Source organism: Tinamus guttatus, unplaced genomic scaffold (genome assembly GCF_059628265.1).
Source record: "Tinamus guttatus ecotype Peru unplaced genomic scaffold, ASM5962826v1 Tinamus_guttatus_pri_ptg000498l, whole genome shotgun sequence".
NCBI classification, from domain to species: domain Eukaryota; kingdom Metazoa; phylum Chordata; class Aves; order Tinamiformes; family Tinamidae; genus Tinamus; species Tinamus guttatus.
The window spans coordinates 465282-492293 of record NW_028289032.1 but is presented as its reverse complement, the minus strand read 5'-3'; the positions used below and the strand labels follow the sequence as shown (position 1 = coordinate 492293).

Below are 27012 nucleotides of genomic sequence, written 5' to 3'. Positions count from 1 at the left end.
TGTAGTTAACAAAATAGCCATAGCTGAGGATTAAGACATTTCAAACATATTGCATAATTGATTTTTTTAAATTGACTATGCCCTTATGTAACCCCTGCTTCTGCCATTCACAAGGTCATAGTCAGCACTCTTCACATTCTCAAAAATACAAATTACCAATTTGTTTTGAGCCTATTCATCAGACAGAGGATCTCTTTCCTCATGCTCTCTTTCAACACTGCCAACCGTAGCACGTGTGCTGCATTTGCATAGCGCTGCTTTGCATATTTAGATTTTTCATGTGCACACAGATGAGGGGAGACCCAGTTAGAGGTTCTGCTGTTCCTGTCTGACAGATATTTTTGGATGTTTCGTTGTTTCTTTAAATAACACAACAACTTCTATCTCAAAAAACAAAGCATTGCCAAGTGACAGATAAGAACTGTGGCTGCAAACAAAAACTCAGCATTTTTTTTTAATCTCTCAAATTGCCTCCATTTTATCCAATAGTACTTGGTGTTTATCCAGAGCCTGTAAGCAGGAGGCCTGTGGCATTCCGTCTTGGTCTATGGCAACTGCAAAGCCAAACATGATGTCACTCTGAAGAGTGACACAAAGTAAGATGGTCCTCATTTAATTATAGGTATCCAAATGCTAAGTAACTCTTCCAAGTTATCTACCTAGACTTCCCCTGTAGTCAGTAGGATTGGACCAGAACTTCTATAAATGAGGTATCTAAAATAGGGGAGGTGAATCACATTCAGGAAGTACCTACCTCTCCCCACTGACTAGAGATGAAGCCCAATGATTAAGATTTACACAGGAAAAGATAGGCAAGAGAACACAGAAAATGACTCCATTGTATTTCATCAAAATCCTCTTGGGGTTCCACATTATTTACAACTGGTTCTGTAGCTACAGGGATTTAATTTGTATACTTTAAGAATTGTGGTACATTTTATTTGGGATAAAAAAAATCTTTGGCTAATCTCCTATGATTTCCCTCTGTTTTATTAGAACAGTTACTGAAACAAATTTTTATGTCTTAAGATCTTTCTCACCAAACCACAGCAGTCTTCAAATGGAAACAGATCAGTATTATCAACATAAATTGAGTATATACATACATATTTGGTACAAATAAATATGTCAAGTAAGAATCGCCTAGTAACCTGCTTTGGGATCTTGTGTTGTATGACAGATCTTACAAATACTGACAGTTACAAGAAACAGTCAATTCCATATGAGATTAAAGACTCACTCTTTTTTTTCGCAAAAGTTTCTAAGTGCATTCAATGAAAGGATCACAATGACTTTGAGGAAATCAAAGTGGATCTTCATGGACCACCAGGTGATTTGAAAAGTGATAAGCACGTTGCCAGTGTTCAACAAATAACAATAAATGGTCATTTAAAACTGCATTTATGCAGTTTTTGATTTCTTCACATTTTAAAGCTGTAAAAGGACCGTTAAACATTAACGTAATTCTTGACCCAACTGATTTTCTGTACTGAAGTCCTGGTGCTGGACATTGCCTCATTATCACCAAAAAGAACACCAAAAAGACCAATACACCTAAAACTGGAATGAAGGAAGAGTGAAATACAAGAAGTATCTGCACTCAGTGTGTCCTATTAACACCATCTTTATTACCTTTATACAAAAGTAGAAATAACAACAAACAAAACATACTTGAAAAAAAAATCAATGTTTTTGCCTTGGTCTCATTGAAGAGCTGAGGAGGCAGAGTCCTGGCTGATACTTTTACAGTATATATCATTGAGAAAGGGAAATAAAGAAATATGACACAATATCCATGCAATAGATGAAGTACAAAATGTGTTCTGTGGCCCAACAAACATTTTGGAGGGTTGCCTGTGTCATAACAATTTTCAAACCATTACTCTTGCTCACCCATGCTTTTACACAGTACAGCTTACAAGCAAGTTAAATATACACATATATCATAAAAAAAGTTTTGTATATGGTCTAACTGCTACAAACTAAGGCATCCTAACAGTTTGCTGTTTTGCTGGTGAGGAATATGTCTAATATTAGTGTTCATCAAAAGAATATATCTTGGGCATTTCAAACACAGTGAAACATCATGAGATGTGGTTTACAGGAAGAATTCTTGCAGCTCTGGTTCTTCAGTACTTTTTTGTCTGTAAAATTTCTGACTTTTCCTATTGATGCCATCATGCCTGAAGAGAAAAGAAGAAAATTACTTATGGTACAGTAAAAATATAGAGGGAATTGTCTTGTTTTTGTTTATTCTGTTTTATTCAGTTTGCAAATTTTGAACTTTGAATTAATCTTTCTCTCTGGGCTTATTTCTCTAGGCATGTATTACACACAGTATTTCTCAATACTTTCTTTTAGCTACCATTTTGCAATGAAAACAGGAAAACAAAGGAAAGACCAGGAGCTTTGTGAGTCAAATCATGAATTAGGACATTGTCAAAATGTCCCGATAATGGGCAGAATGTACAAAAACGCTTACATCCTTTAGTGAAATGGTCTTACTTTATGTGTCTGCTTAAGTAGAAGATGGTGGCATGGGCATTCAAGTCATTAAGATTTTATTAGATTCACAGATAAAAACCTTTTTTCTATAATATATCTTAATTTCCACACCATGTACATTAAACATACAAACAAAAAACTACTCTGTTTGTGACACAAATGTCAGCTTTCCAATTAAAGTAGAAAAAAACAAATCCTGATAATCTGTAACATCTAAGTTTCCTCATTTTGTTTCATAAGACCTTGTTCTAAATCCCTAACCTGTTCCCCACTCTTCCCTTCAGGTAAAGGGTTTTGGATAAAGCATCCAGGCCACAGCATCTTTCAAAAGGGTTAAGTGTCTTATTTTTAGTTATTACTGCTTAACAGCAAAACTCCTACTATACAATCATGACTAACTGGTGGTTGTTGCAAAGGACAGATCATGCAAGGAGGTTAAAAACCCACAGCAAAGGGCAAGGGAAATGTGCATAAAAACTTGCCCAAAGCTCACATATTTGTGAGTCTGATTTGTGTAAACCAGATTGCTTTAATTTATTCTAGTCTACAATCGCCACAAAGAGCTAAATGCCCGCAAAAGACTGATACTTAGTGTGCTTAAATAGACTTGTGGTTACTACAGGATTGTTAGGAGCTGACCTTCTCAGAGACTGTACTTGCAGTTCTGAATAAGTGGGCATGAGGCACCATTTAATTTTAAGTCTCCTCCACTCATCTCAATTCCTGTGGTCTGCACACCAAAAGCAAGTGCAAAAGACATAGAATCGAGTTTTATAGAATCATAGAATCATAGAATGCTTAGGGTTGGAAGGGACCTCTAGAGATCATCTAGTCCAACCCCCCTGCATACGCAGGGACACCTAGAGCACGTGGCACAGGACTGCGTCCAAACGGGTTTTGAAGATCTCCAGAGAAGGAGACTCCACAACCTCTCTGGGCAGCCTGTTCCAGTGCTCTGTCACCCTCACTGTTAAGAAATTTTTCCTTAAGTTCCTATGGAATTTTTGATGTTTCAGTTTCCGGCCATTTCCTCTAGTCCTATCAGTGGCCACCACTGAAAAGAGACCATCCCCGTCCTCTGCACTCCCTCCCTTGAGGTATTTATATACACTGATTAGATCCCCTCTCAGCCTTCTCTTCTCCAGGCTGAACAGGCCCAGCTCCCTCAGCCTCTCCTCATAGGGCAGATGTTCCAGGCCCCTGATCATCCTTGTAGCCCTGCGCTGGACTCTCTCCAGCAGCTCCACATCCCTCTTGTACTGTGGAGCCCAGAACTGGACACAATACTCCAGATGCGGCCTCACCAGGGCTGAGTAGAGGGGCAGGATCACCTCCCTCGACCTGCTGGAGATGCTCTTCTTAATGCAGCCCAGGATTCCATTGGCCTTTTTGGCCACGAGGGCACACTGCTGCCTCATGGTCAACTTATCATCCACCATGACACCCAGGTCTTTCTCCGCAGAGCTGCTCTCCACAAGGTCGGTCCCCAGCCTGTACTGGTGTCTGGGGTTATTCCTCCCCAGGTGCAGGACCTTGCACTTGGCCTTGTTGAATTGCATGAGGTTTTTCACGGCCCAGTTGTCCAGTCTGTCCAGGTCCCTCTGGATGGCAGCACAGCCCTCTGGGGTATCGGCTACTCCTCCCAGTTTCGTGTCATCAGCAAACTTGCTGAGGGAGCACTCTGTGCCTTCATCCAGGTCATTGATGAATAAATTGAACAGGACTGGACCAAGGACTGACCCCTGGGGGACCCCACTAGCCACAGGCCTCCAACTAGACTCTGCACCGCTGATCACCACTCTCTGGGCCCTGCCATCCAGCCAGTTCCTAATCCATCTCACTGTCCACTCATCTATCCCACACTTCCGGAGCTTGCCCAGGAGGATGTTGTGAGGGACGGTGTCAAAAGCCTTGGTGAAGTCGAGATAGACGACATCCACCGCTCTCCCCTCGTCTATCCAGCCGGTCATTTCATCATAGAAGGCTATCAGGTTAGTCAGGCAAGATTTCCCCTTGGTGAATCCATGCTGACTACTCTTGAGCACCTTCTTGTCCTCCATGTGCCTGGAGACAATGGCCAGGATGAGCCGTTCCATCACTTTTCCGGGGACGGAGGTGAGGCTGACTGGCCTGTAGTTGCCTGGGTCCTCCTTCTTGCCTTTTTTGAAGACTGGCGTGACATTGGCCTTCTTCCAGTCTTCCGGCACCTCCCCCGTTCTCCAGGATCTTTCAAAGATGATGGAGAGCGGCTTAGCTATGGCATCTGCCAGCTCCCGCAGCACTCTGGGGTGCATCCCATCAGGGCCCATGGATTTGTGGGTATCGAGGTTCCTTAGGTGCTCTCTGACCCAATCTTCCTCTACCCAGGGCAAGTCTTCCTCTCCACCCGCTTCTTCTCTTGTCTCTAGGGCCTGGGGCTCTAAAGGGCTGCCCTTTGTAAACACCGAAGCAAAGAAGGCATTGAGCAACTCTGCTTTTTCTGTGTTATTTGTAACCAAGGTGCCCATCCCGTCCTCCAGCGGACCCACATTTTCCCTGATCTTCCTTTTGCTGTTAATGTATTTGAAGAATTTTTTTTTGTTATTTTTAACGTCCCTTGCCAGCTTGCCTTCCAGATGTGCCTTAGCTTTCCTTGTCGCATCTCTGCACTCCCTGACTACGTTCCTGTATTTCTCCCAGGGGGCCTGTCCTTTTTTCCACATTCTGTATACCACTGCCTTCTGCTTGAGCATTGCCACAAGCTCCCGGCTCATCCACGCAGGTCGCCTGCCCCCTCTGCCTGCCTTCCTACACTCAGGGATGCACTGTTGCTGGACGTGGAGGAAGTGCCGCTTGAAAACTAACCAGCTCTCTTGGGCCCCCCTGCCTTCTAGAGCACTAGCCCATGGGATTCTACCGAGGAGGTCTCTGAAGAGGCTAAAGTTGGCCCTCCTGAAGTCCATCGTCGCAAGGCTACTTACAGCCCTGCCTCCTCCTCGTTGAATCCTGAACTCCACCAACTCATGGTCACTGCAGCCGAGGGTACCCCCCACCTTAACATCTCCTACTAGGCCCTCCCTATTTGATAGCACGAGGTCCAGTAGCCCACCTCTCCTCGTCGGCTCCTCCACAACCTGCGTCAAAAAGTTATCGTCGACGCTCTGCAGGAACCTCCAGGACTGCTTATGCCTGGCTGTGTTGTCCTCCCAGTTGATGTCGGGGTAGTTGAAGTCCCCCATGAGAACCAGGGCCTGTGACCGTGAGGCAACATCCAGCTGCCTATAGAAGGCCTCATCAACCTCCTCGTCTTGGTCAGGTGGCCTGTAGCAGACACCCACCACAGTGTCTCCCACATTAGCCTGCCCTCTAATCCTTACCCACAAGCTCTCAACTCGCTCATCCTCGACTCCCAGATTGAGCTCCATGCATTCCAGTTGCTCTCTCACATAAAGAGCAACTCCACCACCTCGCCTTCCCAGCCTGTCCTTCCTAAAGAGCACATAGCCTTCCATGGCAGCGCTCCAGTCGTGCGAGCTATCCCACCACGTCTCTGTGATTCCGATGAGATCATGACGCTGGGACCGCACACAGATCTCCAGTTCATCCTGCTTATGAGGTAGAATTGGTAGAAAATAATTTGAGGAAGAAAAATAGGAACATTGAAGCTTTTGCCACAATAACTTTTTGGCACCATGCATTGCTGTTATCAACAGTATATATGTGTTAACTGTGGAGCTCTGTTAAAGGATGTTTCATAAGATTGCAACAATTCAATTAACTATCATCTTAGCTTTGCAGCACTGAAATACATTATGGGTGAGTCCCCATAGCTCCATCCATGTAGAAGCTGCACTGGCACTCCACACACCCCGTTTCTGCAGCCCTGCAGTTGCACCATGATCTTTAAGCAGGTTATTTCTAGCTAGGTGACCTATCTCTAGGTGACAACACAGAACAGACATGTCTTTTACAACTGTCTCCTCTGCCTTTTGATCTAAGGGAAATACATTAGGAATATTGTTAATTACTAACCAAAAATCTAGTATCTCCTTGTGCCTGTGTCACCAGATAAGTACTCACCATCTCCTTACACAACTGGCACTGATACGTAATCTTAAGAGTTCACAACAGGACTTTTTTCTAGCCCACAGATTTGGACCAAAGCTGTAATTTATTCAGCACTAGATCAGGCAGTGGAAAATTTGTTGCACTAGACCCATTTATAATTTTAAGAGTGTCCAGTTTATTATCTGTCAGAACCCTGATGGCAGATTTTGCTGATTGACCCTGAAGCAGCTAATACAAGACTTTGTACTGATAAGGTGAGTTAGTACTCATGTTAATGTACCCCAGATCTCAAATGATTTGAAGTGTCGGAAAGAAAGAACAGTTCACTGTCCTTTCACTTTACACACAAGATGGAAATAACTATAAACATTTGCTTGGAATTGTAATACACGCACACACAAAGAGCAAATCTTTTGAAAAGGGAAAAAAATCCCAATCCATCCTCCACAGCTCTTTCTTAGGCTCCTAAGAGAAATAGGGTATATCTAATTTTAAAAGGACACTAGAAAATTTAATATAATTTTCCACTATTAAGCTGTGAACAATTTGAAGAAGTAAACTACAAGACCTTGAGGTAAGTGAGAATTTTGAATGAAAAAAAAATAAATAAAACAAACAAAAGAGAAGCTGAACAAAAAGCATCTGTAATCTGGTAGACAAGAATGTCATTTGATTCCAGGTAGATTTCCTATAATGCTTTCAGATTTCAGAACATTCTCATAAAACCCCCTTTATAAGAGTTTGTGTTAAAATGGGTTTGGGACTGTGTCCAGTAATATAACTCATCAATATAATCATCTACAAAGGTTTGAAACTGTAAAGACTGCACCATTTTGCACAAAGGTTCTTCTTTGAGTAGCTCTGAAATGATAATGACACAGTCTCCCGAGACCATCCAGTGAAAAGTTCAGACTGTGTCCAGGGATATGCAGTGCACATGATGGCAATGTTCTTCAAAAATTAATTTTCACAGTCTACAGTATGCAGTGGAGAAAGGGCAGCCACCCATTTTGCTCATCCAAAAACCACGAAACAGACTAAACAAATATCTCAAAAGGTGGCTTGGAAGTTCTGAGCACTTTCAGGTAGGCATTCTGACTTCTGACAAGCACAGGACGTTTTCCATTTTTATGTGAATTTTGGAAATTTCACACAACACAGTGTTGCATGCAATTAGCCCACTTTTGTCCTAGTAAATGGGTATGAAGAGAACCTCTTCCAGCTGTGCTTTCACTGTATCCAGCTGCTTGTTTCCTGTCCCTTTCAGAGCCCCAGACAGTCCTGCTCAACCCCTTTCCCCCTCCCTTAAACAAGAAAGAAGGAATAGATCAGGCATACACTTGCTCTCGAGATGCTTTCTCTGCCACCACCTACACCAGTCCTTTTACTTTGGGGGTGGCTGGAAATTTGCTTTAAATTGACTCTTTGATTTGATTGCCAGGGGAGCACCATAAAGGGGAGTAGACTGGGGACATGGTGGCTCAGCTGTGCCTGCCAGGATGGTTAGAAACACAGGCCCAACCCTGACCCTTGTTTTCCCAGCAAGACTCTCAAAGCTGCAGCCAGACCTCTAGTATCTCTTACAATGAAAAGAGCAAATGCCATGCTCCCAGGGACTTCTCACAAAGGAGCATTTACATGGGGCAACACCCTATTGCAAGAACCGGCTACATCCGTGTGAATGCTCTAACATACAGTTCAGATCAATGAACTTGCATCTCCCCACTGTCTGGATGGAGAACTGGGACTTTGACTGGAGCCTGCTCACAGATGCTACATGGAACTGCTACAGTACAGGCAGTTTTCTGCACTGGGATTTCCCTATATTTTCAGGAGTGAATGGAAACTCTGGAAACTTTACAGTTGTGTTTCTGGTTTCACATACACTATGTCAATGATTTCAGAACAAGACTCATTTTTGAATTATGAAAATGGTGGTTTTAAATATGGGAAGTTCCTGGCATTAGAAAACAATGGAGAAAAGAATTCTCTTAGACATTTAGAAATCAATGGCTTGAAAGTAAATCAAGCTCCTGAACTAGAGAATGATTAATTTATACTTTTTCACAGAAGTACCTTTGAATGTATAATTTTGGTATGAACAACAATTGTTTTCAAGCTTCATGAAAGGATTTACATCTCAGTTTAAAAGAAAGAAAAAAAACTATCATTGCATTAGTTCTGGAACTGTTACAGTAGCACAAAAGTGACAGAGAAATCTTATAAAGTATTTGCTTATAAAACAAACATATGCTTGTCAAATAAATATATTTTTTTTCCAATGTGTCTTTTTAGATCTTGAAAGATTGGCATCTATTTGCATTATACTCCTGACAGCATATATCTAAACTCAGGAGATTAAATACAGTCAAAGTTATCAGACTTTTAAAAAATAGATTTAACTTCAAAAGTCTGAGGGAGAGTAAGAAAAAGGAGCAAAAATAGGAGAGCACTGCACTTCAGCATTCTGTCTCATGTTCTTTTCTGTACTCTATAGCTAGAGAAGATCTGTGGTGTTTTTTACTCTCTTCATGAGAGTAAATTTAATTTCCATTTTCATCTGGTACATGACTTCTATTCAGCAGATGCTGAATGCTCAGCCAAAGTAAGCTAAACTCCCCAGTGGATTTATGACTATGATTAGTTTTTATACATTCTTAGAATTGAAATCTTGTAGCCAGTTCACTGGTGACATCATCAAAAATCTATCATAAATTTATATTTTTCCTAGGATTTTAAATATCTATTAATCTATTCATTCCCCTCTTGCGCACCAATCAACCAATCATGTCAGGTATTAATACTTTTAGCAAATATGCAATTAGAGAAAACAAGTGACAGAGAGGCTGAACTTCTGCATGCATAAGCATATATCAAGCATAGTTACACAGATGTTCCTCATTCAACATGCTAGAGGAAAGACTGGTGTAGCGGAAGTAAGGCCCCCAAGGAAGTACAACATACAAATCAGTTGAAAACATGCAATGAGCTAATCGCATACATAATATGGAAGTCTATCAAAACATGCAGTCAAATAGCCACAGTAACTTTTTAACATTTTTTTCCTTTGTTTTGTTTTTTAAGCTATAAAACAAGACTAAACCTGTTACCTCTTTAAGGTATGTGCCAGGATTCTTTGAGCTGGTATGAAAGTTTATTTTTTCTGTAACTTGTTTGACAACAGCAACATGCAAATGTGGCCCTTTCACAGGTAACATGCATTTTACAGTGCAAGTATTCCTCTTCCTCCTTACTTTGGCCTGTTTTATCTTCTTTTTTTTTTTCATCTTGAAACTATTCTTTTACATTAGGTCTTTCCATCCATCCCTTCCCTCCACCCTCACTTTCACAGAGGATTAAGTGATGCACCACTCCCTCTCACTCAATTCTTTATTCTATCTCCAGACATCCATGCTTCTTTGCCATACACACACTGTGCTCACAGTATTTCCCACCTCTGTTTTCATTCAACACCTCTTCCTTTTTCTTGCAAGAGATATTTGTTCAGAGTATTATTTTTCCCCGGGACACAGAGCCAGCTTTCTGACCAGAACAATCCCTCTTTCTATTGTGAATGCAGAAACAGCACTCTCTTGTCTGTGGTAAGGGGATGACCTGAACTCAGCACATGTTACTATAGACCATCCATATGCTCTGCCAAGAGCAGACTGTGTACTGTGAGGAGCGGGTGAGCAAAAGAGATTGAGCACTGATAGCTGAAGCACCTAGTGGATGGTTATACCACCCATAGAAGCAAGAAGGACCCCCTTCTGCTATTTTTCCTATTTCTGACATCTATTTTTATCGTATAGCCCTCTGGTCTAGTCCTTCAGTTAATTACTACTTAGAAATCCCATGGATTCAAGTTTGACATTCTCACAACACCAAACATCCATTCCCGGTGAAACACATCTTTGTGGAGAGCTTTTGATAGAGAGCAAATGCGCTGCATGTGCTAGAGTACAGACTCTACATACAAGCAATATCTTCCACTCCTTGAAAAAGCCTTCCAAAATTAAGACAGTGGACTGGCCTTCTACTGGTCAAATACAGTAGAGCATTTATGTGTATCCTTTTGCTATAGTAAGGCAGAAATAAGCCACTCTCAAAACTATTCATAGAATCATAGAATCATAGAATGCTTAGGGTTGGAAGGGACCTCTAGAGATCATCTAGTCCAACCCCCCTGCATACGCAGGGACACCTAGAGCATGTGGCACAGGACTGCATCCAAGCGGGTTTTGAAGATCTCCAGAGAAGGAGACTCCACAACCTCTCTGGGCAGCCTGTTCCAGTGCTCTGCCACCCTCACTGTTAAGAAATTTTTCCTTAAGTTCCTATGGAATTTTTGGTGTTTCAGTTTCCGGCCATTTCCTCTAGTCCTATCAGTGGCCACCACTGAAGAGAGACCATCACCGTCCTCTACACTCCCTCCCTTGAGGTACTTATAGACACTGATTAGATCCCCTCTCAGCCTTCTCTTCTCCAGGCTGAACAGGCCCAGCTCCCTCAGCCTCTCCTCATAGGGCAGATGTTCCAGGCCCCTGATCATCCTTGTGGCCCTGCGCTGGACTCTCTCCAGAAGCTCCACATCCCTCTTGTACTGTGGGGCCCAGAACTGGACACAATACTCCAGATGCGGTCTCACCAGGGCTGAGTAGAGGGGCAGGATCACCTCCCTCGACCTGCTGGAGATGCTCTTCTTAATGCAGCCCAGGATTCCATTGGCCTTCTTGGCCACGAGGGCACACTGCTGCCTCATGGTCAACTTATCATCCACCATGACACCCAGGTCTTTCTCCGCAGAGCTGCTCTCCAGAAGGTCGGTCCCCAAAATCACAGAATCCCAGAATGGTTGAGGTTGGAAGGGACTTCTAGAGATCATTTAGTCCAACCCCCTGCTCCAGCAGGGACACCCAGAGGGCACAGGGTGGCATCCAGACGGGTTGGAAGATCTCCAGAGAAGGAGACTCCACAACCTCTCTGGGCAGCCTGGTCCAGGGCTCTGGCACCCTCACAGTAAAGTTGTTCTTCCTCACATGGAGATGGAACTGCCTGTGCTTCAGTTTGTACCCATTACCCCTTGTCCTGTCACTAGCCACCACCGAGAAGAGCCTGGCCCCATCCTCCCTACATTCTCCCCTCAGGTATTTGTACATGTTGATCAGATTCCCTCTCAATCTTCTCTTCTCTAGGCTAAACAGGCTCCGCTCGCTCAGTCTTTCCTCATAAAATAGATGCTCCAGCCCCTTAATCATCTTTGTTGCTCTACGCTGCACCCTCTCTAGCAGCTCCACGTCCCTCTTGTCCTGGGGAGCCCAGAACTGCACCTAATACTCCAGGTGCGGCCTCACCAGAGCTGAGCAAATGGGCAGGATCCCCTCCCTTGCCCTCTGGCAACGCTCCTCCTCATGCAGGCCGGGAGCCCATTTGTCTTCTTGGCCAGGAGGGCACATTGCTGCCTCATGCGAAGCTTGGTGTCAACCAGGACTCCCAAATCCCTCTCCGCAGAGCTGCTTTCCAGCAGGTCAAGCCCTAATCTGTCCTGGTGCCTGGGGTTACTCCTCCCCAGGTGCAGGACCCTGCATTCATTAGTTAGAAAAGAAGAAAAGGCCTTTCCTCCTTTCAGTGTTTTGTTTCTTCCACTGTATTGTTTCTTCCTTTCATGGGAGTTGCTGGATTTCCTTTGCTATCTGCTGTCTTCCTTCCTAACAAGGTAAAAGGCGGTGTTGATGAGGTTTTGATCATGTTTGCTGTTTGGCAGTTGTTGTTGTTATTCTGGTTAGCACTTAATGTCTCCATTATGGATCTAAAGGTTCCAAAAGGCCTTTTTGGTTGGTCCCTAGCTGGTTCTCCAGTGCTAGGTGGAATCGGCAAAAATGCATTTCCCTAGTCTTTATCTTTTTCCTTGTTCAGTTCTGTCCCTTTTAGCTCCACCTGTACCACAGGTTCCTCAAAGGTTACTCTAAGTTTCTAATTTTGGGAGGATTTGTGCTTTGAAGATGGAGACTTGAGAGCACTCTTGGGGCTTGTGGCAACCTTTTGAGTAGCACCACTGTCAGAGCTGTATGGAGAGTTGTCTCCAGAAAACTGGCTCTGAGATACAGTACCAGACTTATACTGGGATTTACTATCCAGGTCACTGCTCTCTGAAGGACTGTGGCCATCCACAGACTTAGAAACTCTGATACCAAAAGGGAAGCGACGCCCTGCTGCTGAAGTATGTTTCTTAATCATCAGATGCATACTTTCTGTGCTCTCAACACTTTCCACTATAGGTTGAGGCCTTGGTTTGTCAGTTCTTTTCACAAGAGTGTTCTTATGGTCCTCAGAATTAGCTGAGTCTATGTCAGACTCACTGGGAGAGCTCTGCATAAGTTGTCTCAGTCTGGCTAACTTCAGCTCCCTTTTCTCTGGCAGAATCTTTTTCACGTTCTTGGAGGAAGCGTGCACATCCTGAAATTCCAAAGAAAGCTTTTCCTGCATACAGACATTTTCAGAGATTTCCTTTCCCAACAATTGGTGCAGGATTTTATCTGAGTCCTCATCTTTTATTTTGGCCTGAGTGCAGCTAGAAGTCCCCATGCTGCCAAGAATCTGAATCCTATCTTGGGTGTTCAATTTACTTTTTGGTAGAGACAATTCATCTGACAATTCATTCAGAGGGTTTCCACTGGGGTTTGCCTGAAGCAGGAGAAGAGGATGAGCTTAAAGAAAAAAAGAGAGGAGAAAATTTCAATACCACAGCCAAATAAATGAACACACAAAATGGGAAACTGTCATTTACAGTGTTCATGTTTGTCTCAGATTATTGTTACTTATCCTCTTCATGGTTACTCACATGGAATTCATTATTCTGATGCTGGAGTGAAGATTACACAGAGAAGGAGGTAACCCTGCTTCCATTCCTATTTCAGTTACTTTTATTTTATTTTTTTTAAAACAAAGAATACTCTTTTAACCCAAAACTTAGGTCATAGTCATTTAAATATCAAAGATGACATTCTGAGAATAGTTTTAGAAAAACTACTATTTCTTATTTCTGTGGAGGCTGGCAGGTTTCAAAAGGTGGAAAAAAAAAGCAAGCAAACAAACAAACAAAAAAACAAAACCAAACTGAAATGCTCTATTTTCCAAGTCACATCATAAGTAGCCTATTTTAAATACAGCAAAAATACCAGCTCTCTGCATAGTAGTGATTTCATAAATCTTAAACTTCATTGGGTATTAATAATAACCATATAATACTAGATAAAAAGTCTGGCCATTCACACTCAAGATCTTTTCAGATATGAAAAATTGAAGGCATTAAAAAGGTGACATGAATTAATTTCAGTACTTAGAACAGTAAATTAAATTTACAACTCCAAATGGTACAAAGTGAGGAAACAGCAGTCTCAAGACTATTTGTAAATAATGTAAGTTACAGAGACCATTTATTTCCCCATGACATAGTTGAGAGCTCATGATACTCCACATTATTCTTATAAACCACTTTTTATCTGAGCAAGGGTAAAGTAGCAAAATTAAAGTGTGGGCCGCTAAATCCACAAATCTCATTTCTTCCCATTTCCAAGAAAATTCTATTGACTCCATAGTTACAATAGTGTACAAAATTCACATATACTACTAGCTACTTCATCCTCAATCCATTATGAATTATTATTTTATGTGGGAAGATATGCAAACTGAAATAATGACACTAAAGAGTATATATGTATCTAGAAGAGACATTTCTATTAAAAGGGTTAGACCTTACTATATCTACTACTGTCTCTTTGGAAGATGATTATATCAGCAAGTAAGTTCTAGCTGTGAGGAAAGTCAGCAACCAACTATGAAATCAAAGCTAAAACAATACAGTACCATTTTCAAACTAATCAACCCATTTAATTAAAAAGGTGTTGAAACCCACCCTTCTACAGAAATAATGTATGATGAGACACCTGACCTTATCTGATACTGAAAGTGAAACAGTCCTGGTGCTCACCACTACTCAGAGGTGGAATCACTTGGAAATTCCAGCCAGCAAAAATCATACAAATCAAAGGAGCTGGAAGACAGCATTTGGTCCCATTCTCTGCTGAGCTGGCAGACAGGGACGACCATGAGTCTATTTTTTTTAAAAAAAGGACAGAACAATTCTTCCCAGTGTGGTTTTCTATGTTACCAAGAATTTGGATTTGCTAGTTAATTTTCAGTCTTCTCCTAGCCTATGTTCCTCTATATAGATACATCCTGAAACCCAATGACTTTTTATTTGTCATCTATTTCTGTAGCAACTTGCATTTGCATGAAGCACTGGCAGATTTACTTCAGAAACATGGAGCACTTGTTTCTCACAGTGTATGAGATTTAATAAAAATGAAAAGAAAGAAGTCACTGTTCCTGCACATTCACACTTGATGGCCCAAAGCTCAGACCATTGATGTCAGCAGGAGCTTTTATGCTGGCTTTTTATTTTAACATGTCTTTAGCTCCCTACAACTCCAAAACAAGGAAAAACATGGTATATATTTTCTAGATAGAGAAACTGAATTAGAAAATAATGATGTGAAGTCCTGTTTGCATCTGAGTTACTCTTTTTCCCTTTCAGTGTATGCTTAAGATTGCTACCCACATGAAGTTGTGTGCTTACTTGACTTACATACATCATACTGGAAGTCTACGGTAGAATCAGGAGACTTCAGGTCCAGTCCTGTGCCTTTATTGGAAGGGTCCCTTTCCTCCTCTTTCAGGAGACTGGGACTGGGACTGACAGAATATAAATGAAACATAAAATTTCTGGAGCTTTGACTTTTTATACAAGCTACTACAGACAAAATTTAATGAGCATAAGGAGCCTTATTAATCTGAAAGCAGGTTTTGCTGGCAACTAGCTTTATAAATTACAGCTGGCAGGAATGTATGGTGAACCACTACAAGGTCAAGCTTTACAATTTTCCTAGGGGTTTCTGCAATTCTCTGCTATTCATCTAATACAAAATATATTCTGTTCCACTGTAAATTTATTTTTTATTTTTCTGGGGAGCAGAGACTATTAATTTCATACTCAAAATGTCCAATATTTATGTAATTGCATGAACTGTCTAATTCTAGTAGCTCAATGTCAAGCCCACAAGGTAAAAGAAGCACATTTACTTTGACAGAACACATTTAATATTTAGGCAAGTCACAGCTTCTCCTCATAATAGTTATACCATGAAACTTCTCAAGTATGAGATACAGTAGAATTCCAGTTATGTTACCTTGGAATCATGGATAGTGATTTGCCCTCTGACCGCTGGGCTTCTAAAAGCTGCCACAGTTGATTCTGTAATGTCATGCGTTCCACTGTCTGCCTACACGAAAATATAAGATTGTTTAGCCCATATCTTAAAATGATACCACTTGTTCAATTTCGTATTTAAAAGAGAAGCGCCATTCACCTATATTTTAAGTAGGAAATAGAGAGATTTTAAATATTAACATAAAGGGAATTAGCTCTCCTCTCAGTTGTCTCTGAATCCCTGTGCACATTGTGCAATCACTACATTTGAGAGATGCTTACTTATCAGGAATTATTACAAGGATAAATGTGGAATTGCAAACAGCAGTTTGCTGGAACTGAATGAGTCACAAAAAAATAATATCCCAGAAGCAAGTATGTCATGTCAGAGCAAACTTAGGGCCACTTGGTTCTTGTTCAGTTGAATAAAAGAAGGGAAGGGGAGAGATTAAGAAGTCTCTTCCCACATTTGGTGAATGGCCTTTACTCAGCTGTACAATAGCTCTCAGAACTACTTTTCTCCCTGCAAATGAACTCAGAGAGTAGCTTTTGCCTACTGCATTGGGCTTTTGCGTACTGTGTAGGAATGGTCCAATCTGCTTCAACCTGTAGGACAGAGCTAAGTATGTCCTTCCTATATTCCAGCACAGTAGGAAAAGCTGTATCTGCTTGCTGTGCAATCTTACCAAAGGTCCTACATGTGCTGCATATCTACCTTAGATTTATTAGAACTGTACATATTGCAGTTTATCACTTTCAGTGTGACACCATGATCTATGTTCAACAACTTTAGAGAACAATCTTAAAAAAAAGGAGGTATAAATTGGCACAAGAATATAACCTTATCAAGGTTATATCTATCTAGCAGAATATAACCTTATCAAAGACAACATACTTAAAAACACAAAAGTTAATTTGAAAAAAATGTTAACTTAGTTTAGCAAGTTTATCTTCTGCAAATCTTCAAGTTTTCTAGAAAAATAAATGAATAAATGAATTTGCCACAAAAAAATCTCCCTTTCCCTGCTCCATCCAATGTTGACCTTCCATTCTAACATGTAAACATCACTTTAAATTGTGGCTTACAACAAGTAACATTTATTCATTTAGCAACATATTTTAAGTTCAAGCATCTCTAAACACTGTACAGATAAAACTATTGGGAAACTACTGGAAGAGAGAGACTTCCAGGTTTTCACTACTACATATATTCTATCTTTTATCTGGAAGACAAATGGCACATTTGGTTTTACTTCCTGTCTTTCATTCATGGGTAAAGATATGTTATTTCGAGTGAGGCTCTGATTAGAAAAAACGATCATGTGAAAATGACTTTTTGTTTCTTCCAGTCTCTGCTTCTGTTGTTGTAGTTGTTTTTAGTACTTTTCATCTTATTAGACCTGCAGAGAACTGCAGTTCTCTGACAGTGAGCTAGATTCTTTCCTAGCTCATATGCCATCAGCAGAATCGTTAACTAAGTTTCAAATGCAGTCTTTATAGCTGGCACATCAATGCCAGAAAGAGGCCAGATGACTTTTTAGGCTGTGGGTTGCACTTGCAGGGCTGACAAAAACAAACAAAAAATCTTTACTTGTAAAATATCATACTTGTAAAATATTTTTTCTTCCTTTAATTTTCCCACTTCCTTCCTCTCGCCTACACATTTCCTTATACTATTTTAAAATCACTCCATCTGTCAGCACTGGCTTATATTTCAACTCTCCAGATACGCTCCAGGGAAATTTTAATTTGAGATTAGATTGTGATACATTTTATCTGTTTTAGTTGCCTTTTATGATTTCCTCAGCATCTATTTCTGAATATCTAAATAATAGTGAAGTCTAGTAATTATATACAGTGAGAATTAATGTGAAAGAAAATTCTTCCAGAGGTAGTTAATAGCTTCTTATGCCTGACACTTTTTCTAATGAGCAACTGCCCTCATTCTAGGTAAACATTTTATTATACTAAAAGAATTTGTTTCCTCCATTTTCTCAGTTGGACTATTTTGTATATATTTTCCAGCACGGAAACCTAGACATCCTTCCAGAATGATTCCTGAAGATGCCTGTTACCAGATCCCTGAAGTATTTGTATAGTGTATATACACACTCACACACTATATATGTATATATACTATATATAAATTATATATATATAAACTCTTTATATATATATCTAATATAGCATTGAAAATTAAAGGATCACAACTTCTTAGAACAGCAATATTGCTAAGTATTAAAAACAGATTCAGTAGATAAGAAGATAATTATAGCTTTAAAGGTTAGATTTACTTTATGATATTTAATGTCCAAATTCTGAAGGTCTTATTTAGTTTAGATAATGTTCCTACTAAGCACTGTATAAGGATGTTGGTGTGTCTCCTTAGATAATTATAGACCCAAGCTTGCTCCTGATGAAGTCAGTGAGTTCAGTCACTGAACATGAAACATGCTGAGGCACTAGGCACTAATGAAATGTCTTTCATGGTATTTTGACTTACTGCTTTGTTTGATTTCAAATAAAACAAACAGTGACCACTCTATATAGTTGAAAATAAAACAGCTCATCGAAGTAAATGAGAGATAAACATTGCAAAGTTTATATTGAGTTTCTTAATATACTTTCATATAGATCCTATTAACACACACAAAAAAACCTCCAAACAACATGCATATGCTATATTTTAATGCTATAATCATTTTTATTTATTGAGCTATTTTTATAGCTATTCCTATAAAGTTTCAAGAGAATCATGGATTTTGTCTACAGAACAAAGCGGTGACAGAGAATATTTAGCCACTTTCTGATCCTCATCTTTTGACTCAAGTTTTATTTTGACCATTGACTTGCAAGATATTTCAGCTTGATTGCATATCAAAAAGATCAGTCAGTGGCTTTGCATATTCATCTCCAATCCTTTAGGAATCTTGGGAAGATGATTTGTGATCACATGGCATTGTAAAAGAAGTGCAGAGAAGCATTACTTCATGTCACTGGTTCTGACTGCATCTCTTCAGGACAGGAAAGCATAAACAATACATCACTTAATATCATAATTGATGAAAAGCATGTATTTGTGCAAGTAGGAATTTTCAGCTCTGGTGTCTAAGGCTTTTTTTAGATAATAAATATGCTAATTATGAGATCAGTAAGGAAATAACTAAAATTGTAAAAACCTGCAGAGACATCAAAAAATAAAATGGAAGCCAACATTTTATGTAGGTTCTGTGAGAAACTTGTGTGACTGTCTTGGGTACCCTGTTTAGTTCAAAAAATCCTACTGAATTGACCAAACCTACTTAGCAAGAGAGGCAAATCAAAGCTTTTATTCTAAAGCCAGTAAAAGCAGTTCTTGTGTACTATTTTTCTGTTTACCTAGGGAAAGAATGTCTTGGTTCACCTCCTCCTGTGAGGCAAAGTCTCAGTTCATTCTCTTGTGAAGATTCAATGGAACATTTCTAGCTATCATGTTTTTCCCTCTCTCCAAGCCTTTTCCCTCTGAATAGAGACTTAGATCCAACCTAGAAGGTTTTGCTATTTTTTATATCTTCAATATGAGTTTCTTTGCATCGGGAGTCACAAGATGTGAATACTTCATCAAACTGTAATCTTACTGTTTTGTTTTTGTGCCTTTTTTCAGGAAGGGCTGCAAAGAACGTGCTAGACTGGGATGGCTAGAAGAGCTCAAAGTGAATATCAGAGGCACTCCCTTCTTTGTTTTAGGGCCTATGAAGGTAGGTGTTGCTAGGTCCTAGTATAAGGCAGTTTGTTCTGAAAGCAGTCTTGATATGGGCTTTCCTTAAGGAAAGACTGCTCAAGGGTGATGCTATTCTAGTGCAAAGTAGACGATTCCCACTTTTATCTTGGGATGTACAGTGTTATCAGGTGGAGGGCTTTATCTCTGGCTGATGAGGAACCCAGGAAAATGTCTAAAGACAGATTGCATGCTCAGCTGCTCTAAAGCTTTTCTCATGTTTAAAAAAGGTGAAGAAAGGTTGGGAGGCAGATCAGGCCTTATTGAGCTGTCCTGAACAGTCAAGTAAGTAATTTGTCATGATCCTGACATATCTTCTCTGCCTCTAGAACAAAATCCATTAACACTAGAAGTAGGTGGAGAAAATACAGTAAACCCAGCATAGCTGCCCAAATTGGAGCCTTTCCAACGCAATAGCCATTTAAAGCACCTTAGAATGCAGATTGGTGTCTTGCCTGTTGCCATCTGATGCTTCTGGGATCTTCAGAGGTGCTACAGCCATTCTATCTTCTTACTATGTTAGAGGTGGTATTATGAGAGGCCTCAGACAAGCATGCACCCAAGGACATAATTTTCACAGCTGCTGCTGGTACATCATGAAGGAGTACGGACAAAACAGCAATCATCAGTTGAAAATGAAGATAAGGACCACCATATCTTCAAGGAACTGGCTGAAACTGGGCAATGAGGCCAAATAGAGCTCCCTGAGCCAAAATGAAACCATATACGGAAGTGAGCTATCAGAGTTCATCGGAAAGACCCTGAAAGATGAGCACCAGGAGTCTTGAAAGACCACCAGGGACCTAAAAGGACAGAGGGTGCGCACGCGCAAGGGTGGGGCATATTGTAATTAGTTTTAGGAAATAGAATGAATATGTATGATCATTCTGGGAAATTTAATGCATATGTATGTAACAGCGTGATATAAGTTTTGGCTAAGGCGACGTACGGTATGCATGATAGATGGAGCTATCCCCCATGCATCTAGAACCATAATAAAGAGGATGTCTGCTTCTTAATACTGCATTGGTGTTAACAGCTTTATTCCTCGATCTTGGTGACAGTAAGGTTTTTCAAGAAACTTTGCCAAGTGCTTCCTTCAGGCCACGAATACATCCTTGAATTTTTATGTAGCCCCCTCTGATAGAGCTACAAAACAGGGCAGGAGCCTTCTTTCACCATGCCCTCTGACTCCTGAGCATAGGTCTCTGAGCATGGTGCAATGCTTTTATCAAAGCCTACTTGGGGCCTGAGGCTGGTAGTCAAAACAATCATGCAGAAGCTGCTCTTTCAAGTAGAAAAATAGAATATTTCACTGCCTCAGTAAACTGCAACAGGGTTGCCCAAGAGACTCACAGCCCTTTGTAGGAGAGGAAGAAAAGGCAGCTGCCACAGAGACAAGCAAAGGAACCCATCAGGAGCAAATAAGAATCATTTAAATGACTTCCTATCCTTGTAGCCCAAAGAGATGACAGAGGGGGCTCTTGTCAGGAAAGTCTGAACTAGGCTCTATAGGAGTAAACAGCCTACTGACTAACAGAACAAGTCGTTCTTTTCCACATGAAAGGTAACAGTTAAATCAAATATTGAGAGAGCACTGTATAGAAATAAAATGTGGGATTTCTGAAGGCCAGCGGTCATGTTGTGAGCAAGCCAGATAAGGGCAGAAGGGCGCCAGGCCTAGCTGAAAGGGCGGAAGGACTGCTAACTAAGAGATAAGGAGATCAGATAAGGAGAGTCAGATAAGGAGTCAAAGAGTGGAGACAAACAACTAGAGGGGGACGGTCGTTAAAAGTAAGGATGCGTGGACACTGCTAGTTAGCCTATCACACTGTATAGTCAGACGCGTGGACGCGGGGTCTTAAGTAAAGAAGCGCTCGTGTGTTCGGGGAAGCCTTGCATATAAGCGCGATTGGAACCCTGAATAAACTGGCACTGCTTGATCACATTGCTTGATCACATTGATCTTGTCCGTGGTGTCCGAGACCCCCACGTCGACAATAAAACATGGAGAACTCATGGTTGCCATTTCTACTTCTTGTTTTTATTTTTGCTAAGTTATAGGGCAGGGGTCCTCAAACTACGGCCCGCGGGCCGGATACGGCCCCCCAGGGTCCTCAATCCGGCCCGCCGGTATTTACAGAACCCCCCCGCCCCCTCCCCGCTGGGGGTTGCGGGGGGGGGGAAACCAAGCAGCCGCAGAAGACTTCCTGCCACTTAATCCGCGCGCCGCCTCCGCAGCCCCCAAGCACCCGCCGGGACTGGGCTGAAACCAGCGCCTTGTCCTCGACCTGCCCCCTCCAGGGGGTGCCTCTCGGCTACAAACCGCGCCGCCGCCGCCCCGTCCTCCTCTTCCTCCTCCTCCTCCTCTGCGATGCGCGGCAGGCGAGAGGCGCGGGCATCTCCTCTGCCGGGCAAGTTCAGTCGGCAGCCTCTGGACTGCGAGGTCCAGCCAACTCGGGCGAATCGCCAGAGACCCGGCGCGGCAAAGTTCCTTCGGTCCCTTCTGGCCACTCTTTCCGGACTGCGCGGCCGGGCTGAGGAGGAGGGCGGCGGCATCAGCGAGGTGGGCGGCTCCCCCGTCTCTCCCTCCCTCCCTCCAGCTCCCAGGCAGGACAAGCAAGCCAGCACCAGTGGGAAGCGCGCGCACCATCATGTCAAAAAAAAAAAGAAAAATTGACTCCGAGTGCAGGGTATTCCAAGAAAAGTGGACTTCTGATTATTTTTTTTCACGGAGTACAAAGAAAGAGCTGTTTGTCTGATATGCCAGAATTCAGTGTCTGTGTTCAAGGAATACAATATAAAGATAAATACAACATAAAGATAAATATGATGCTTTGGTCGGACAAGTGAGAAAAGATAAAATATTAAGACTGAAACATGGATTGACAACTCAGCAAAATACTTCTGTGAAGCAAAAGCAGCTCAATATATCATCACTTCGAGCAAGCTATCAAGTTGCCAAGCTCATAGCGCGCACTTGCAGAGCATTCATAGAGGGAGAATTTGTTAAAGAATGCCTTCTTTCTGTTGCCAAAGAGATGTGTCCAGAGAAGGCAGATTTATTTAGTACAGTGAGTTTTTCAGGACCTACAATGACACGAAGGATTGAAGAAATGGGGGAAAATTTGAATCTGCAGTTGCAAAACTCCTCAAAAAAACGTTGCTATTTCTCGTTGGCACTCGACGAAAGCAATGATGTTCGTGATTCTGCACAACTTCTAATTTTCATTCGTGGGACAAATGATCTTTCGAAGTCACAGAGGAGCTTGCTGCACTGAAAAGCATCAAAGGAACAACTACAGGAGAGGATATCTATGAGAAAGTTTGCCAAACTATGAATGATTTGGAGCTGGACTGGGGTAAACTATTCAGTGTGACAACTGGTGGTGCTCCTAGCATGGTGGGGTCCATGAAAGGAGTGGTTGCACGCATTAACAAAGAGATGGACAAACACAACCATTCACATCCAATAGCCATACACTGCATCATCCATCAACAAGCACTGTGTTGTAAATCATTGAAGCTGGACTCTGTCATGAAAATTGTAGTTTCTTGTGTTAACTTCATTAGAGCTCATGCGCTAAACCACAGACAGTTTCAGGAATTTCCGTCTGAGCTAAATGTTGCCTATGAAGATATTCTGTACCACACAGAAGTACAAAGAAGTACCAGAGCTCAAAGATGCAGAATGGAAATGGCACCTTGCGTTTCTGACAGATGCAACAGAGCTACTCAACAATTTCAGTGTCCAACTTCAAGGAAAGGGGAAGCTCATCTGTGATATGTATTCACATGTGAAAGCATTTCAAGTCAAATTAGACCTGCTCATTAACCAAGTAAAGGAGGAAAACTTCTGCCATCTCCCCACAACTCAAAACCTGTCTGCAGAAAAAACAGCAGTTGCATTCCCAAACAAAACATGTATGGATGTACTAGAAATGTTGCAAAAGGAGTTTCAAATTAGATTTAAAGAGCTTCGTCTCCATGAACAGGACATACAGCTTTTCCGGAACCCATTTTCTGTTGACATTGAAACTGTTGATCCGATTTACCAAATGGAATTGGCCAAACTATAGACTTGTGACTCGCTGAAAGATGCATTCGAATCAAGCAGCCTTACTAATTTCTATGCATCTCTCCCCTCAGAGACATATCATCATCTCAGGAACCATGCACTCAAAATTGCAACCATCTTTGGCAGCACCTATGTCTGTGAGCAGACTTTTTCCCGAATGAAACATCTGAAATCTCCAATCAGATCCAGACTAACTGATGAACACTTGCATCACTTGCTACGACTAGCAGTGACAAATATGGAACCTAACATTGACCATCTCATTAGCCAAAAGCAGGCCCATAGTTCACATTGAAATATTATTTGTTTTTGTTGATTACAATTGTTCTTCATTTTAAATATTGCATTCTTTTTCCTGTTTTTTGTGCACTACTACAAATGAAATATGTGCAGTGTGCATAGGAATTCGTTCATTTTTTTCCAAACTATAGTCCGGTCCCCGACAGTGTCTGAGGGACAGTGAACTGGCCCCCTGTTTAAAAAGTTTGAGGACCCCTGTTATAGGGAATATAAATTTCAACCAAAAGTTAGGTCAATGCTGATGACTTCTGAGAGTTTCATCTTATGAGGTAATTGACATGCTCAGTCACAATAACTACACCCACAGCAAAAGACAGCAATTGCATATTTGGTGTTTCAACCCACCAGCTTCTTTATAGATCATTTATTAAAGATCAGATAAAAAAATATACAAGCCACCTCCTATGAAGAAAAAATACATCATAGAGTATTTCCTGAGTATCCACCGTGAGCTTTGGGAACCTTCCAAACTCAAAGAAAACTTCCAGCTGCTATTTCCATCTTTCCTCCCAACATCAACACTGTTGCTACGAAGTCACTCACTGTATATAATATATAAATGCATGCTATGTGAGCAGAAAATATGATTAGCAAAGATGTGATCTCAAGGTATTTAAAGGGATAAGGGAGAGGATTGCTTACATATATACATATAAAGAAGAATATTTCACACATACCCTTTTCCACTCCAATTCGCTTCGTCTACATTCACAGCAAATTGCCAACAGGAGAACAGCTGAAAAACTGAACTGCTAAAGAGGTGAAGGGACAAATGGTTGAAAATGGCATAGAGTTGAGAAGCATGAACTGTCAAATATCACATATAGGGAGAAGGTACCATGCTGATAACTTGAAGACAAAGGGGAGTATTGTTTTCACAATGATCCCTTTATTAAGAATTAAACTTACTCCACTTGCTTTGTTAGCTTCGCAACCTGAGAGGCCAATGACATGCAAGTTTCTACAACCACTAAGTAGCAGGAACACAGGGTGTGCCCGTGTTGCTCAGCACTTTGTGAGGGTTTCTCTCTCGCATGGTTTTGCATAGTGACGTTTGCTCCATAGTCAACCAATGTCTGTAAAGACACAGAAAGTAACACTGAGAGCTGTAAACATAAATCTCTGCTGTGATTTTTGGTTAACAACGAGAATTGCTGGGCCCAGAGCACTCCTGAGTAAAATGTTTGAAAACATTGGTCTAAGCTGACTATTTTTAAAAATCAATCACCTGACAAGTCTGCATGCATTCGGAACTCTCAACGCATACAACCAAAAAAATCTATCCCTGGGGTGCAAGTCTAGCACAGTAGAGTGTGCTGTTATTTCAGATGATTATTAAAAGACTGTATTTTTCCTTCCCCTGCCTTCTCTGTTCCACTTTAATTAAGGCATTTTTCTGCTAACTTGTGTGACATAGCATGACTTGTGCCATTCATACTGCAATACTGAATGTAAACAGAGCACTTGCATTTGGCAATCTATTGATTTTCCATTGAGCTACAACAACACACTTTTTTTCAGGTGAACTTATCTCTATATGACTGAACACTGTGCTAACTTTTCACATGCTGATGCTAGCACAGGAGATGCAAGCAAGCGCAATTCAGAGGACATCCATGCTAGATAACATCAGGGTCCAGGGCAGCACCAACATATTGATAGCCACTTTTTAAAGGGTGGTGCTGAGTTGTAAATGCTTACAAGCTCTGGTGCCTACTATTCTGGGGATTTCAGCACATTGCAACACATCCTAGAAATCTGAATTTCAGAATTCCTTTGCTACAATATTTGCTGACTCCTTTTGTGGTTTAGCTCTCATTTTCCTACCACAACAGAATCCATGTGTTTAAAACAATCAGCTTACCGGTCTCAACATCCTGACTTCTCAGACAAGGAACATTTAGATATGTAAGGTAGGCCGCATACTTTCCAACAACTCCAGTAGGTCACACAGCCACAACTTCCTTTTTTGTAGAAAGAAATCTGTACGATAACATTTTCCATCTCTTTCTTTCTTTCTTTCTTTCTTTCTTTCTTTCTTTCTTTCTTTCTTTCTTTCTTTCTTTCTTTCTTTCTTTCTTTCTTTCTTTCTTTCTTTCTTTCTTTCTTTCTTTCTTTCTTTCTTTCTTTCTTTCTTTCTTTCTTTCTTTCTTTCTTTCTTTCTTTCTTTCTTTCTTTCTTTCTTTCTTTCTTTCTTTCTTTCTTTCTTTCTTTCTTTCTTTCTCTCTCTCTCTCTCTCTCTCTCTCTCTCTCTCTCTCTCTCTTTTAATGCTGAAAGTCTCATTGCTTTGTACTTGCTTGGCTTTCCCCCAATTGTTTTTTTTTTAAAGATCCTGAAATATTTGCTAGCATCCAGACTTTTAAGGTGAAATAATGCTCGCAGTCTGATGCATAGCCCTGTGGTATGACAGTCCTAGTGGAGAACTCCAGCTTACTTATGGACAACTGTTCAGGATGTGAACATGGCATTTGGGTGACCTTGAATTGAGAGTGTTGTAAGGGGAAAAAGTTCTGCCAGGCTGACCTCAAGAGATGCAATAACTGAAACAAATTAAAACCAGTGGAAATCATCAAAAGGATCAGGGGCTTAAGGTTTTGGACCAGAAGCCAGAAGCCCTTTTATTGAGCACCAGACCAAACATATATTCTCCGAGTATGTGAGCATACACTGTCCACATGCTGTCCATGCGCTCCCTCCCCCTGCCTCCAGCCAATTCCTTGACTCTATTGCTATCTGGGTCCAATCCTGCTAACGTACAACAGGTAACCAACCAGAGATCAGTGCGCCCGGCCTGTGTTTTGGGTTTCTCTATCTGCTAATCTGTTATTCCTACCTTTCACAGTTTCTCACTCCTAACTTTCACCGTTCCCACAGCTTCCCACAGTTTCTCATGGTTTCTCAGTTTCCCACATAAACCAAGCCCTCATTCATTCTGGTTTCTTTGTAATAATCACTGCTATATACTATTTGCTTTACTGTAGTGCCTAGAATAGGACCTAATTGTATTCAGTAATATTCAAACACACACTACTCAGAGCATTTTGGAAAAAAATTGC

General features: G+C 41.2%; 1 pseudogene across 1 annotated transcript in view; it reads right to left on the bottom strand.

Annotated features, from left to right (window-relative positions):
• Window positions 1-1055: 1055 nt before the first annotated feature.
• The window catches only part of LOC104569718 (synphilin-1-like), a 48444-nt pseudogene continuing 22487 nt past the window's right edge, over window positions 1056-27012 (bottom strand). The window contains exons 4-6 of the transcript XR_015913872.1: window positions 14504-14514; window positions 12167-13259; window positions 1056-2183 (exon numbers count right to left, since the gene is read on the bottom strand). The product of XR_015913872.1 is annotated as a synphilin-1-like (transcript). The remainder of the gene's footprint in view (window positions 2184-12166; window positions 13260-14503; window positions 14515-27012) is intronic.